This window comes from Lactuca virosa, chromosome 3 (genome assembly GCF_052849685.1).
Source record: "Lactuca virosa cultivar CGN04683 chromosome 3, Lactuca_virosa_CGN04683_v6, whole genome shotgun sequence".
NCBI lineage: Eukaryota > Viridiplantae > Streptophyta > Magnoliopsida > Asterales > Asteraceae > Lactuca > Lactuca virosa.
The window spans coordinates 4,138,287-4,154,889 of record NC_136428.1 but is presented as its reverse complement, the minus strand read 5'-3'; the positions used below and the strand labels follow the sequence as shown (position 1 = coordinate 4,154,889).

The following is a 16,603-nucleotide window of genomic DNA, read 5'->3' as shown; positions in this document are numbered from 1 at the left end:
TGCTTGGAGTTTGAGAGCCTAGCACCAATAATGTGGATGCCTCAAATGGAAGTCACAAATCAGCACAAACTTGGAAACTTGAGAGAATAGTCACAAACTTCTTGAAATCGGCCCTCTTAGTTTACACACATCAACTAGTACAATTTCAAGAACCAAAGCCTCCTTTATATAGTGTGGTAGATTAGGGTTACATCCATGTAAACCCTAATACCCATGTCTTTTCATTTCCATGAGATCCATGGGTTAAAGCTCCATGGAGTATCCATGGACTTTCCATGCAAGCCTAGCCCATTCCAAATAAGCATTAGCCCACACTATATAAATACAAGAGCCCATATTTAATTAGTCATACTTTTGATCTCTAAATTAATTCTAAATTAATTATAGATCAACACTAATTAAATAATATGATTTTATATTAATATATTAGAACTTATAATATATTAATAAATCATAACTTATACTATTCTCAAAAGATTATCCGTAAATTGTTCGGGTGAAGTGCAACCCAAATGGACCATGCTGGGTCGGGTCAAGTACATACCAAATATAGTTATGGACTTAGACACTATCTCCAACATAACCATATTTACTAAGCTTTAGTAAATCATGACGAATAGTCTCATCATTCTTTGTGGTGGACCTGACCAGTGCACACTCAAGTGTACCCGATCCCCTGATCCTTTCACTTGACTCACATATACATGTGAACAATGAATTAGTCTTAATTTCCCAAAGATGAAAATTCTCATTCATCATACAACTTGCATGATTCCAAGTTTCTACCCAACTGAAACTTGGGTGATGAGAATCTTTCCTTATTTGGTAAATTATGACACTACCACAGTCGAAAGAATCAAATCCATTTTCCAATATTGCTATCAATGGAAACATATAAGCAACAAATTCTCACAAATGCCACTGTAAGGATATTTTAAAATAAAATAAAACCTTTTCTTTTATTTTAGAACTTTGCGGAAAACCTTATCCTTACAATGCAAATGCATGTGAAAAACTATGTTGTTATGTATTCCTAAGCAATCTATCACAACTCTTTAAGTAACAGCTCAAAATTCTTCCTTTAAGCTTCCTCTTCACTTTGATTCTTAAAACATCAAAATGTGATCTAGTCACACCATGTAATAAGAATCTCCAAATAGGAACTTAATAGAGTTAGATAATGGACTTTACCTGAAGTAGAGTCAAAACTTTTGACTTTACAATTCTTACAGATTATCAGGTAAATTTGGCCATCTTCGCAACCAATGCCCCTTCCTTTGGCAATAGAAGGTTTGGGAAGTCGATCTTCTAATCAAATTTGCTTTTACCAGTGCTCAAAATCATTGCTGACTCAGCAGCACCAAGCAAATAGGTAAGATCATTAAGGGTCAAGTCATGGTCTGTCACATAGTAGTCCCAAAGGAACTCACTATGTGACTTAGAAAGTGATTGAACATCCAACTTTGTCAAGACTTTGACACCCAACTCTCCCGGCTTGTCAATACGTGACTTCATCTCCAAGATATGATCACACATAGACCTTGCTTGCCAATAGGGCTTGAGTGACCTTGAACTTGTGGGTTAGGGAGAATAATTGGAGGGGGTGGAGGAAGTGAAATTCCAAGAGATTTGGGAAGATCATAGATGTCTAAACTAGACATCTACAATGGGAGATATTCAAGTTAGTTGATTTAAGTCCTTAATATAACACCCAATATGAAATATTAAGGCTAGGACCCAACACAATATTTTACAACTTGGAAGAGGGATGCCATAATCCAAGCTATGAAATATTTGAAGGTAGGCGAATGACGATTCACCAATTTCCACCATGTAAAACGAAATAATTTATTAGGTTTTAATTGGTTTTGAAACTCCTAGATCTTTTGAGATTCATTGAACTTTTCAATGGCATGTTTCAATCTCGATTGTGCCCTCTCAAATTTTGTGACTGGGATGCCGAGGATCACAAAACAAGGTGTGAATAACCATGCAAATTTACTTGGTACCCTTAATATTATCACCTAATCGATGTGCCGGTTAACCACACACGCTCCACCGATCTATGATAAACATTAAGTTACCCTTCGCCACTCTTACTAGTCCATGTTAGTGTGCCGGTTAACCACACACGCTCCACTAACGACTTGGTAAGGTACAAAGTGTAAATTTCATGGGTTAGCACCAAATTCACATTTTCCTAAGTAACTAAGATTGGGATTTTATAAGTGTTTAGTTGCTTAGTATTTATCATTAATACTTTTAATGAAGGGAGAATTATAGTCCTGTCGAACCCGTTCGGCTAACGACCCTCCACCAGTCAAGGAAGCGGTGGGTGAGAGTGGACACCCATTAAACTGCTATTTTATAGGCAGTAACCTTATACCCCCCTTATAGACCGGCTTCGTGAATGAGGCCTACTAACGGTAAGACTGACTTTTACTCTTATACATATATATAAATATTAAACCTATAATATTATAATAGTATAAGGGTTGAATTTTAAACTATTAAAATTCTAAGGGTTTAACTTGGAACTAAAGTATTCATGGGGGGAAACTTTACAAATTCCAAAACTTGAGGGCAAGTTTTGAACAACTCAAAAACCTTTTTCAATTCCATAGCTTATGAATTTAAAGTAGTTTTAATGAAAACTCTTCAAGTTCCATAACTTGAGGACAAATTATGAAAGACTTTAAAAAACATTTAAGGAAAAATAAACTCTTCATTTTCATAACCTATGAGTTTAAAGTAGTTTAATGAATAAACTCTTCAAGTTCCATAACTTAAGGACAAGTTATGGAAGACTTTAAAATCATTCAAGAAAATAAGACTCTTCATTTTTCCTAACTTATGGAAATATTATGAGTTTTAAAGAATCATAAATGTGACTTTTCATATAACTTGAGGACAAGTTACAAAAACACATTTTATGAGCAACTTTAAGATTAATATGGATTGAAAACAAATTATCACATAACTTTTCTATTAATCTAGACTAACTCATAAGAACAAGACAATTCAAATCAAACTTTTTCATGAAATTAGCCTAACCATTAAACTAATACAAAACATGAATCTATTGACAACTATCTTTGAAATTGGTTTAGCATGAACATTACCACATCAAAAACAGGTTTACAAGACCAAAAACAGCTTAGGGTAATGTTTCTAGTCCAATTCCAGCCTTAAAAATCGAAAATATGCTGTCACGGGGTCCTACTCGTCGAGTGCACGAACCAACTCGACGAGTTGGATGAATTTCGTCATGGACTCGGCGAGTTCATCAGTGGACTTGGCGAGTCCAGTGCCCAGACAGCCAATATTTTTGATTTTTCAGCCATTTCAGCAAGTATAACATGAAAACAGCCCTAGGCTCTGATACCACTGTTGGGTTTTGGTATAATACAACATCCTATGGTGCACATACAACCCTAAATACCTTAGATCTATGTTTTCACTAATTATACATGCAAATGGTTTCCAAGGTATTGAACCTATAGCTAGCATGCAATTGTCATACAAACTACATAAAATACTAGATAATGTAACATACCTTTTTGTGTGGCTGTAGGTCTTGATGTATTTGGCCTTAAGAACTTAGCCCCAATAGTGTGGAAGCCTCAAATGAAGTCACAACACATCAAGGACAAAGGTAGGACTTGAGAGAGAATCTCCATGCACTCTAAAACCTTCATGAACTCCAAGAACATGCACACACCCTAAAGGTGACTAGGGGTCGCGGTTTTAGGTCATAACATATGTATTTATATGTGTTGAATTCTAAGAGTCATGGGTATAACCCAAACCCATATCCATGGATTTTATGATCCATGGTTCATGTGGCCCAACTCTTTATGTATCCATACATAAACTTGGTCCAACATGGATCATAAGCCCAACACATATAAATATAACTAATTACCATAATTAGTCCCCATAGTTTTAATTAGTCTCTTTTGATCACTAAATTAATTCCAAATTAATTCTTGATCAATACTAAGTAAAACATATGACTTTATATTAATATATTAGAACTTTTAATATATTAATAAATCATATATAACCTCTTCTCTCAAAAGTCCATCCTAACAAATTGTCCTGATGATATGCAACCCAAATGGACCATGCTACTCTCGGGTCGAATACATACCAATAATAGTTATGGGCTTAGACACCTAATCCAACAAAGCTGTCTAGACCTCATGTTTGCAGTTTGTCAATGCGCACGTTATCAGGCTAATCCTAAATTTTCACATTTTATTGCTGTCAAAAGGATTTTTCGGTATATCAAAGGCAGCCCAAAATTGGGTCTTTGGTATCTGAAAAATTCCGAATTTGATTTATATGCTTTTGCTGACAGTAATTATGGAGGCTGTGAGCTGGACAGGAAATCTACATCAGGAGGGTGCCAATTCCTTGGTGATAGGCTGGTGTCGTGGCAGTACAAGAAACAGCATACCGTCTCAACCTCAACAGCAGAAGCAGAATATGTTGTTGCATCTCCTTGTTGCTCTCAAGTTATCTGGATCCAACATCAGCTGTTGGATTACGGTTTGAATTATCTAGAAACCCCCATTTACTGTGATAATGAGGCTGCGATTCAAATTACTAAAAATCCTATCCAACATTCCAAAACCAAGCACATTGATATCAAAATTCATTTTATCAGAGACTGTTATGAGCGCTCGCTCATCCGGCTGGAACAGGTTCCATCTGCTAATAATGTAGCAGATCTGTTTACCAAGCCTTTTAACAAAGCTCGATTCGATGTGCTTGTGGGATTTTTGAAAATGATTTGTTTTGAGGATTAAATTTTTGTTATAGGTTAGGTTAGTTTAAATTTGCGCATTTTAGTGATTTCATTCTCACCCATGCACAAATTTAGGGGGAGAAATAAACAAAAACCAAACAAAAATTGAAAAATTAAAAAATCCAAAAATAATGTTGCTTCTGTTTTATTTTTTTCAGAAAACATTCAAAAATCCAAAAACATTAAAAAAAATCAGAAAAATTAAAAAATTAATTGTTGCTAACAGCTTTGCTTGTAGGTGTTGTGACGGGAAGTGATATTATCAAGTGATAACAGGAAATCTAAATATGCGTAACGTACCAAAAATTAAATTGTCTACGCTCTGTATTCGATGTGCTGGTAGGCACGAAAGATTCTAAATGGACTTGACTAGCAGAGTTGAACTTAAGGAATTCATAGACTTGACAAATCTTGACCTAGTTAAATCCGTTTAGCCTGACAATACGACGCTCGGATAGGTTGAGCAGGGAGATATATATGGGAATCTACTGGTCACATTAAACGAACTCGTATCTGGAACTGTGGATTAACTTTTCCTCGATGTGCGGATTGTGTCCTTAATTCCGGTATTGATGGGGTGACTGGTGAATTCCGATAAATTAGGTCTGTAGAAAATTATTTTCTTTCTCTCTGTCTGTTAGTCATATGTTGTTTCCTCTGCGTGATCGAGAGATCCGACCTGGAATGTAACATATCCAGCTCTATTTCTCTGCATCTTCTATCTATGCAATTTTTTCTGTCTGTTAGCCATATACTGTCTCCTTTGCGAGACTTTCAATCCGACTTGGTACACAGTATATGCATCATTCTTTTTCTCAATCCCTCTAAAACTTCAGTTAGTCATATGTTTCACCCTCTGCGTGATTGGAAGAGATCCGACCTGGGTGTATAGCATATGCATTCTAAATCTATCTTCTCTCTTAATAATTGTCTGCTCACCCGATGTAAGGAGTATTCTGGAAGTCCTTGATTACTGGAGCATATCAGGAAGTGGGAAACATGTTCTAGTACAATTAAAATTGAACATTTACAGATTGTCTGTAGATCTCGCTGCTCAATTTAGGTGGACAACAATATCCCTGGTCGTCGTCAGCTAAATGGTCCCTAGGAAAATTTATCTAAGAATAAAGGATCAAAAATGTCTTGTCTTTCTTAGCTTGTCCAAATTTATCATAAATTCTTCGTGTTTAAGTGGACCACAATACCGACGATCGACCAGACAAAGACATGAAGATAAAGGTACCGGCAAGTGGATTAAGGCTGTCTAACTACTTTGATCTCAGTGTCACAAAATTATATTCAGTGATTTTTGAGATAGATTTTAGTTTGCATTTATTTTATCTCATTTTCATTTTTATTTTTATTTTTATTTTTATTTTATTTTTATAATTGTCAAAATTTAATTTTTTAAATTCTTAATTTTTAGAAATTATTTTATTTTTATTTTTATTTTTAGTTTATTTTAATTTTAATTTTATTTTTAAAACCCTCAAAAAGTTTTATTTTTTGAAAATTATTTGGGATTTGGACTGTGCCTTATACTGTGTGGAGGTAAATTCGAACAGGGTATAAAAGGTGGATTTTACAGCCGGAAACCTTTCACTCCTCATTTTCTTTATTTCCGGCCGTAAACCCTCTCCCACTCTCTCTCCTCTCGAAAAAAATTTCTTGTGTTTTTGTGAAATTGCTCGGTTCATCTCAAAGATCAAAATGGCAAATTTGAAGTTCGCTGACATGCACAACTTGGCCATCGTACTGGCTGATCCTCCTGCTGTTCATGGAGAATTCAGGCCGATGATCCACAGGCTGAGAGAATGCTGCCTAGCTTCCGCTATCACTATGAACCCCGTGGTCTATGAGAAAATTATCAGGGAATTCTGGCAGACTGCAAAGATGAAAAGAGACAACTATGGTGCAGTTACTGTTGATGCTATTGTGAAGGGTTGCAAGATTGTAATTACTGAGCAATTCATCAGAGAAGCGCTGATGATTGATGATCAACCTGATTTTCCCACTGAGATTGGGATTGAAGATGTCCAGGAGATTCTCAAGAAGATGGGGTACGAAGGTATCTTTCCTCCCACTGTGAAGAAGCTTATGCACCATACTGGAGATTCTTGGTTCATGTATTTGTGAGCTGCATTTCGGGCAGAAGATCTGGTGCTGATGAAATCTCACTAAGGAACACTGGAGCCATTGTTTCACTAGCTGCAGGGATAGACTTCAACTTCTCGAAGTTCATATTGGACGAGTTCGTAGTAAACATCAACGCAATAAAACGGGATACTTTCTTGATGTATCCTAGGTTCATCCAATTGTTCATCGACATTCAATTTCCGGAGATGGTCAAAGAGGGAGAAACCCTAGACATGAAGTCATTAGGTCCTCACACTGTTGGGCTTATAAAGCATAATCGCAAGGGCAAGGTCGTTTTCCAAGGATTGCATCCTCTTGTGAAGTTCGGAAGATTTGCTGAGCTAAATGAATCTTCCGAGTCTCATGGAACGTCAGATAAAATATCCTCTGAGCCCACTTCTTCTGAGAGGGTAATTTCGGAAGATGATGTTATCACAGTATCCGATCATGCTGAAGAAGAAGATACTCCAGCTCCTAATGCACGTATGGCTGAGGAACATGATCTGACATCAGTTCAGGTCCAAAGTGATTACAATGAAGGGTCTTCAAAGAGTGGGACTGAGACTGATTTGTATGAAGAGTCATCAATATTCTAGATGATCCATCAACGTCTTGATGCTCCACATATGATCTAGATGTGCCATATGAGATCATGATGTTCCAACTAGCTTTCAGCAAGTGCTCCATGTCAACAGCAGGTGCTCAAAGTATACATCAAGTGCTCCATGTTCAACTTCAAGTGCTCCAACATCTGATTCTTCAAACACTTGTTGAATCCTCAGTATCTTTCCAACCTGAAACATTCTGATAATGTTTGTTAGAAAATGTAAATCAATACTCAACTCATTTCAAGTGACAATCACATAAAAATATTTCCAACAGTTTCCCCCTATGTGATGGTTACTGAAATAAGGAGTTGTAAAAAGTGTGCAAAAGGAAAAATATTGATTTAACATTTTCCCCCTCTGCTTCAATGGAATTTTCTGTTGAAGCAGATACACAAAAACTTGTTTTGTCAAGATAGGAAAGTAAACTAACAGATAGGAATAACTTGCAAACTCGTGTTGTCTTTTATTTAGGCCAGAAGTTTGAAGAAAAAAAATCAAGTGTTGAATAAGATTGAAAAACTTGATCTTTTTTTTTCGACAAACGAAAAATAAATATAAAAACTTTGATATTTTGCTAAATCATAGCAACGAGTGTTATGATAAAACAAAGTTGCTAAGTCTTGACCTAAAAGACTCAACATATCAAAAAAAAAATTGAATGAAAGAAAATTGGTTTATTATTATTATTATTTTTTATCATAAATGATATCTTCAAAATATATTTGGAAAAATAATAATAATAATAATAATAATAATAATAATAATAATAATAATAACTAATGGATATGCCTTGACTATCAGATAAAAACTAAGAATCCGATAATGATGTGAAATTTAAAAAAGGATGGTGTTTGTTGATGCCTTATCCAAGAGATAGAAAAAAATAAATCAATAAAAGATAAAAAAGATAAAAAATAGTAATAAACAAAATTGAAATAAAAATTTGTTTTGTTTTTTTTTTAAACAAAAAATAAAATAAAATAAAATAAAAGGAAAAAAACAAAAATCGTGCATGTGTGTGAGAGTGTGTGAATAAAGAGAATGACATGCATATGGAATACATTTAACGACATCCAAAGTGTCACAAAAGAGTCTAAAGCTCTAAGGTTCAACTATCACAAAAAACTGTCGCAAAAACTTTGTTACATAAAAACGTGTTGTATTTGGCCAGAAAACCTAGTACCCAACGTAAGACGTTGATAAGGGGTCGACAAGCCCACAAAGCATTAGGGTTTGAATGCTTTCTTCTCTAAAAATTGACCTAAAGAAGGTTGAGAGGAGATGCGGTCAAGAGAGGTTCTCCGGTGTTGGAGAGGGATGGTGCACCTGTGAGGTCTAAAGTGAACCAGTCGTAAGTTCCATCATGCACTCCATTCGCTTGGTTGATCATGCACTCATCTGGGTTTGAAGTTCAAAGCAAATGGTGTACACATCCAAAAAACAAAACAATGCTGCTTTTGCTCGTGAAGGTGTGAAAAGGGTGATCCTTTTGGTGTGAGGTTTGCGCATCTATCAGCAAAAAAAGTTTGGCCCACCTGGTTAGTTCGATGTAACCATAAGTATAGTAGCAGCTCTCTTGTTCGATGATGATGTGTCACATGGAGGAGACACGTTGCACTAATTAGAGCTTGATTTTTACAGGCTAATCGATATCTGAAGAAGGAGTGGTCGACTAGTCTTGGATGCACCAATGGTTCTGTAGTGCTCGATGATGGTTGATGCGCCAAAAAAAATTCTTTGATGATCTAATCTCCAAAACCTCAATAGTTCATCAAGGCTATTGATGTTGAGAGTAGGGATGGCGCAAGTAGGGTTTCTTTTGGTGTGAAGTATATGCCAAGAAACATATCCTAGAGTGAGAAAAGATTTCAGAATCGGATCGAAGGAGTGAAGCAACAGATGAATTGGATCCAACAGAAGCTGCGCCAATAGGTGGTTTGGTTTGATCATGTGCCAGGTGACTCTAAGTCACGAAGATACTTAAAAAAAATTGATGTTGGCTGCAGTATGGAACTGTACATGAGAATCTCATCTTCAAGAAAAGATTGAACACGTGAATTATGATTATCAAATGCGCTCCTTGATGTAGATGGAGAAAGAGGAGGATGATGTTGATGAGGGATGGCGCAACTGAAAAAAAAACGTGATGGCGCAAGTGGGTGTAGTTGCGCCAGAGGTAAAGGCAGTGATGCGCCAAGGGTATTTTCATGATAGGATTGATTACGGGCTAGGAGATGTGCCCAAAAAAATTGGACTTGATCCTCACGATGAGATCACTGTTGCTCCAAGACTTTGATGCTCACTAGGGTTTCGAAACTTGAACGTGGATCAAGTAGGTAATCGAAACTTGAATGTGGATCAAGTGGTGATCAAAACTTGAATGTGGATCAAGAGGTGATCACGAAATATTGTTGATGATCAAGAGGGTTGTTCACTCAAGAGTGGTGAATGCTCTTGTTGATGATCATGAAATTTAGCTGATGATCAAGAGGGTTGTTCACTCAAGAGTGGTGAATGCTCTTGTTGATGATCACGAAACTTAGTTGATGATCAAGATGGTCATGAAGAGGCTATGGCTCATGAAGGGAACTTGATACACGACTTTTCCTCACGCAAGGTTGAGCAAGAGATTTCGAAATCCTTGTTGATCACAAAAAAATGTTGTGAGGGTCAAGAGGATGCTGCTTTGCGTCAAAGTTGCTGTTGTGCCAAAAGGTTGTTGCACCAAAGGCTTGTTGCGCCAAAGACTTGCGAAGGCTGATGGCTCATGAAGAAAAAAATGTGTGGCTCAAGAAGCTATTGAAATTAATTGATGAGCAAGAGAAGGTTGTTGAGGGTCAAGAAGGGTTTCGAATTTAGTGATGGCTCAAGAGGGATTTCGAAATTACTTGATGATCAAGAGAGGGTTGTTGAGGATCAAGAAGGATTTTGAAATAAGTGATGGCTCAAGAGGGATTTTGAAATTACTTGATGATCAAGAGAGGGTTGTTGAGGATCAAGAAGGATTTCGAAATAAGTGATGGCTCAAGAGGGATTTCGAAATTACTTGATGATCAAGAGAGGGTTGTTGAGTATCAAGAAGGATTTCGAAATAAGTGATGGCTCAAGAGGGATTTCGAAATTACTTGATGATCAAGAGAGGGTTGTTGAAGATCAAGAAGGATTTCAAAATAAGTGATGGCTCAAGAGGGATTTCGAAATTACTTGATGATCAAGAGAGGGTTGTTGAGGATCAAGAAGGATTTCGAAATAAGTGATGACTCAAGAGGGATTTCGAAAAAGAGGTAATTGAGCCGAATTAGGGTTTTGGAACAATAAATCATTTGTGGCTCAAGATGAATTTCGAAATTTGGTTGTTGAGCCAAAGTTGTTGTTGTGCCAAGGCTGCTTGTTGCTCATCAACTGAAGTTGCCTGTTGCATACGCGACTGTTGCTCACAAAGCCTTGTTGATCCAAGCGAGTATGAGACTAAGAATTTGTGAGAGGGTGAAAAAAAGAATGAGAAGTAGAAGTGAGGTATTTATAGTTGAAGGTTCCTAGGGTTTCTCAATGGGCCGAAATAGGGCTTGTATGGGCCAACTTGTGGGTCCATAAGGCTTGGATTGTACACAAGTATAAATAGGAGAATTTCAGCTTGAGTTGCGAGCGCGAGAATGATGCCTTGAGAATCAAGAAAGAAAAAGGTGGTACATGCATGGATGATATATTTGAGACATGCATGACACCTAAGGAAAGACCTAGTCGAAACGTGCATGACATACTTGACATATGCATGACCTACTTGAGATGTGCATGGTCTACATGAAACGTGCATGGCTCACTTGAAACGTGCATGGCTCATTTATTATGCTTTATGTGGACTTAATGAGCCACATGGGCGTGATGCATCAAGTGGCTGAAGATGCCTCAAGTTGTTGATCATGTGCCAATGTTCGTGATCATGCTCCAATGTTGTTGAACATGTTCCAATTTTGTTGAACATGTTCCAACGTTCTGGAGTCATGCTTTAATGGTCTTGAACATGCTTCAATGTTCTTGAACATGCTCCAAGTGACTGAAGAAGCTCCAATTTGGTTCAAGTGATCAGGATCCTTAAAGTTTGTAAAATTGCTCCAGGGTACTTCCAGTTGATCGAGATGATGAAAATGTGCCAAGATGCCTCAAGATGATCAAGTTGATGAAGATAGTCCAATATGCCTCAAGATGATCAAGTTGATGAAGATGGTCCAAGAGGCCTCAAGATGATCAAGTTGATGAAGATAGTCCAACATGCCTCAAGATGATCAACATGAATGAAGATGGTTCATTCATTCGTCCACTTGGTCCAAAGATGAGGAGATGGTCCAAGATGGTCCAAGTTGTATGTTGTTGCTCCAACTATGGTCCATGTACCTGAAGTTGTTCCATGTTGGTCCAAGAGCACGGAGTTGCTTCAAGATGGTTCTTTAAAGCTTTTGATCTTGAACTTCTTCACAATATACAAGAATGCTCCATAAACCAAGGCAAACACATATGGTTTTCTTGAAGAGGATGATCCATTGTCATAAGATGCTCCACTTGGCTTAGGATGTTCCATGATCAAGTAAGTGGTATTCTCTATCTAACTTAACTGCTTTACCTAGATTCTAAGGCATGAGTTAAACAGAAAGTATAAAGTGCAAACACTGAATAATCTAACTTTGAAAGTGATGTGTGTGCATATAAATAGAGAATCTGAGAAGAAGATGCAGTGAAGTGTGTGCATGTGAAAACAAAAACTTTAAGGAAACACTAGTTGACTGATTTAGAGGCATTGAGGATTATCTTGATGTTACTTACATATTTATCAAGCAACTAAATTCTGTGTTTGATTCTTCACTTCGCGTTGTAAAGAGTTCCCTTGTGGATTATTACGTTTTGAATTCCTTAACATTACACAGAATAACCCGATTTGTACTCACCAATTATGTCTCTCCGCAATGCATATATTTGTGTCTAAGACCTAGTTACTTCCCAAGCCCTAAATACTGACAATCCTCATAAACGTTCCCCACTTATTTTGAACAACATTCATTTTTTGGCATTCCTACCACCTATACCTTTTTATTGACCCCTTTCATTTCAAAAGGTATCGCCAAATTCTAAGTGACACGACTTTAAAAGAAAAAATAATATATATAATAGTTGACCTAAGAATATAACTTGGTTTTTTTTTTATTTTTTGATTTATTTTTTGATTTGTTTTTGATTTTCTTTTGATTTTCTTTTAATCTTTTCTTATAACTCTGACTTTGACAAAGTACATAAGCAAATAATTCTTAGCTTTACTTCTATTTGTACTTTAGTTCGTGACTTTCTAAGAAATTCATTGGAGTGCTCGGAATCGCTTAGGTCACTAATGGAGTCCATGACTTTCTATAAAAACCCATGTAGCGGACTTCTTCTCGGTCCGATCCGCGTTAATGTACTGCAGGTGGACAGATTTTCAATATCACGTGGGGTTTACTGGCCGAGTTCTCATAGGTCACAGATTGACTCCACTCCTGAACTATAACTTATTTAATATATAACTAGACTCAAAATGCAATAATTAAACAAATAAACTTGGACTTTGACTCGCTTTGTTTTAACTAAGAAGCTTTTTATTGGGTATAGATATTCATAAAGCAAAAAATTTTATGTCCCTCAAACTACACAAGATTGCGTTTTTGTCTCATGAGTTCACTAGGACAGGGAAGCCACAAATATACTATAACATATTGGCTTAAGTAAATCTTAGAGTTCGCCTCAAATTATCCCACATAACATTAGTACTTGATGTATGTTATAACTCTAAGTAGAGTATAACCATGAAGCTTGTTAATGGTCACTAAAGTACCAATATTAGTTGTGTACTGAAGCAAACTGAAGAACCATAAAATTTAGTATTTTGAAAATTCATTAAAGTGTGGAGCAACTAACCTTCTTCATTTGCATAGTTGTGATGACAAATTGCATTTTTCTAACAAAAATAAAGATAAAATCTTTTTGGTATTTTCTTTTGTTTAAAGTAAAGACAAAATACAGAAAATAAAATCTTTTTGTAGTTTTCTCTTATGTAAAGTAAAAAAAATCTTTTTGAGGTTTTTTCTTTTGTGGAAAAGTAAAGAAAAAATACAATAAATTAGAAAATAAAATATTTTTGGAGTTTTCTTTTAAAAAAATGAACAAAAAAAATTTCAAATGCCTAGAGAATATGGATTAAGCATACCAAGTCGTCCTAGAAAGTGTAAGAACTTGGATTCATCCAAAGCTTTGGTGAACACATCTGCAGTCTCTTCTTCTGTAACAACAAGATGAAGCCCAATATGACCTTTTTGAATATTATCTTTAAGGAAGTGATACCTGATATCAATGTGCTTGGTCATTGAGTGGTTGACTGGATTGTGAGATATTGCAATTACACTCTTAGAGTCACAATAGATTGGGATCTGTTGCATTTTGAATCCATAATCTCTCAGTTGTGTTTGCATCCAAAGCACTTGAGAACAACAGCTGGCAGCAGCAACATATTCAGCTTCAACAGTAGAGGTTGAAACACATGTTTGCTTCTTTGAGGTCCAACTGACCAATCTGCTGTCGGGTTATGAGCATTCTAACACTCCTAAGTGTACATGCAACCCTAAATACCTTGGATATATGTTTTCTCTATTATACATACAATTATGAACATCCAAGGTATTATCCTAATCTAGCATACAAAATAATAAATATAACAAGATAGAATACATACCTCTTTGATGTAGAATGTCTTCATGAAGCTTGAGTGCCTAGCGCCCCAAGTGTGACACCTCAAATGGTTCACACAACACCAAATACACTTGGAATAACTTGAGAGAAACTTGAACACTCCTTGAAATCGTCTAGCCCTCACACTCACACATTAGTGCACGATTTCTTGAGCCATGGGATTCTTTTATATGGTGGCTATTAGGGTTACACCATGTAACTCATAACTTTACCCATTCCTTATGCTCCATGGATTTTAACCTCCATGGAGTATCCATGGGTCACCCCATGGACTTAGTCCAATATAAGGAATCTTGGATCACAAGCCCACATATATAAGAATGAATGATTTACACAATCAACCCATATATTTAATTAGTCTCCTTTTGATCACTTAATTAATTCCAAATTAATTCTTGATCAATACTAATTAAATAACCTTATTAATATATTAGAACTTATAATATATTAACCAACCTTAAGTGTTATTTCTCTCATTATAGTCTATCCAAATGCATGATGCCATGCAACCCAAATGGACCATGCCGGGTCGGGTCAAGTCTTACCAATTATAGTTATGGACTTAGACATTAATCCAACATCTGCCTCCTAAGAATTGACAACTACCAGAAGTGTTCTTTTTGTCGAGCTTGCATCCTCCATAATCTGAGTCAGTAAAGGCTTGGAGATAGAAGTTGCCTTTAGCAGGATAGAATAGACCCAGAGAAGCAGTTCCTTTCAGATATTTGAAACTTCTTTTGACTGCTATGAGGTGTGATTTCTTTGGATTGGCTTGAAAGCGTGCACACAGACATGTTGAAAACATGATGTCTGGTCGACTAGCTGTAAGGTACAGTAATGAGCCAATCATTCATCTGTAGTTGATGCGTTCTCCATGGAGTATCTCTTTGGTGTCTTTGCAGTTGATGCGTTCTCCATGGAGTATCTCTTCAACATATTTTTGATGTACTTCTCTTGACCAATGAAGATTCCCTTAGGAGATTGACGAACTTGTAGACCTAGGAAGTAGTTAAGCTCACCCATCATACTCATTCTAAATTTGCTTTTCATTAACTCAACAAACTCATCACTAAGGACCTTGCTGGTTGAACCGAATATGATGTCGTCGACGTAGATTTGCACGACAATCAGATGGTTGTTGTGGATTTTTCTAAAGAGAGTGGGATCGATAGAACCTATTTGAAACTTGGAATCTTCTAAGAACTTGGACAATGTTCCATAGCATGCTCTTGGGGCTTGCTTCAATCCATAGACCGCCTTTTAAAGCTTGTAACAATGGTTGGGGAACTTTGGATCTTCGAATCCAGGAGGTTGTTGAACATAGACATCCCTATCGATTTCTCCCTTCAAGAACGCACACTGCACATCCATTTGGTAGACCTTAAAACTCTTGTGTGCAGCAAATGCCAAGAAAATCCTAATGGCTTATATTCTTACAACAGGTGCAAAGGTGTCATCATAGTCTATGCCTTCTTGTTGCGAGTAGCCTTTGACAACCAGTCTGGCTTTGTTCCTAATGATGATTCCTTCTTCATCACTTTTGTTCCTGTAGACCCATCTTGAACCAACAACTGATACTCCTTCTGGTGTTGGCACTAAGTCCCACACCTTGTTGCGTTCAAATTCAACTAACTCTTCTTGCATTGCTTTTACCCAATCTGCATCTTGTCGAGCCTCTTTGATTCCTTTAGGCTCTATCATGGATAGAAAGCTTGCATATATACATTCATTCTTGGTTGCTGAACGAGTCACTACTCCATAATCTAGATCACCTATGATTTAATCGACTTGAAGATCCTTTGTCCATTTTGTGAGGCGAGCTTCCTTATGGATTTGAGGAGTGCAAACTACCTCATATTGTTCTCTTGGACGAGGAGGGTAGTCAGAAGTAAATGTTCCTTCACAAAGATCGTCTTGGAAGAGTCCAGAACTACCTGAAACAGGTGGTTCCCCCTCAACTGTTGCATTCTTGAATTCAACAGAAGGAGTAGATGCGAAGGAACTTGAGGGACTGGAACCAGTCGAGTGGGGTTCCCCCTGAAACCATGGACTGGATGGTTGGGAGGATTGTAAAGTAATTTTAAGAATGGAACCGTTCAAAGGTGGTTCCCCCTCGAAAGATACAGTGATTGGTGTTATGACTGGTCCAGATTGATGGGAGGTTGGGGAAGAAGGTTTAGAAGATTCTAAATGACTTTTAGGAATAGAGTCATTCGAAGATGGTTCCCTCTCAACCGGAGCTTTGGTGGAACTTGAGACTTTTGATGATTGATGAGGT

The 16,603-nt window shown here is 36.8% G+C and overlaps 1 pseudogene; it reads right to left on the bottom strand.

Moving 5' to 3' along the window:
* Positions 1-7,620: 7,620 nt before the first annotated feature.
* On the bottom strand, positions 7,621-16,026 carry LOC145163261 (putative mitochondrial protein AtMg00820 pseudogene; annotated as a pseudogene).
* Positions 16,027-16,603: the final 577 nt, after the last annotated feature.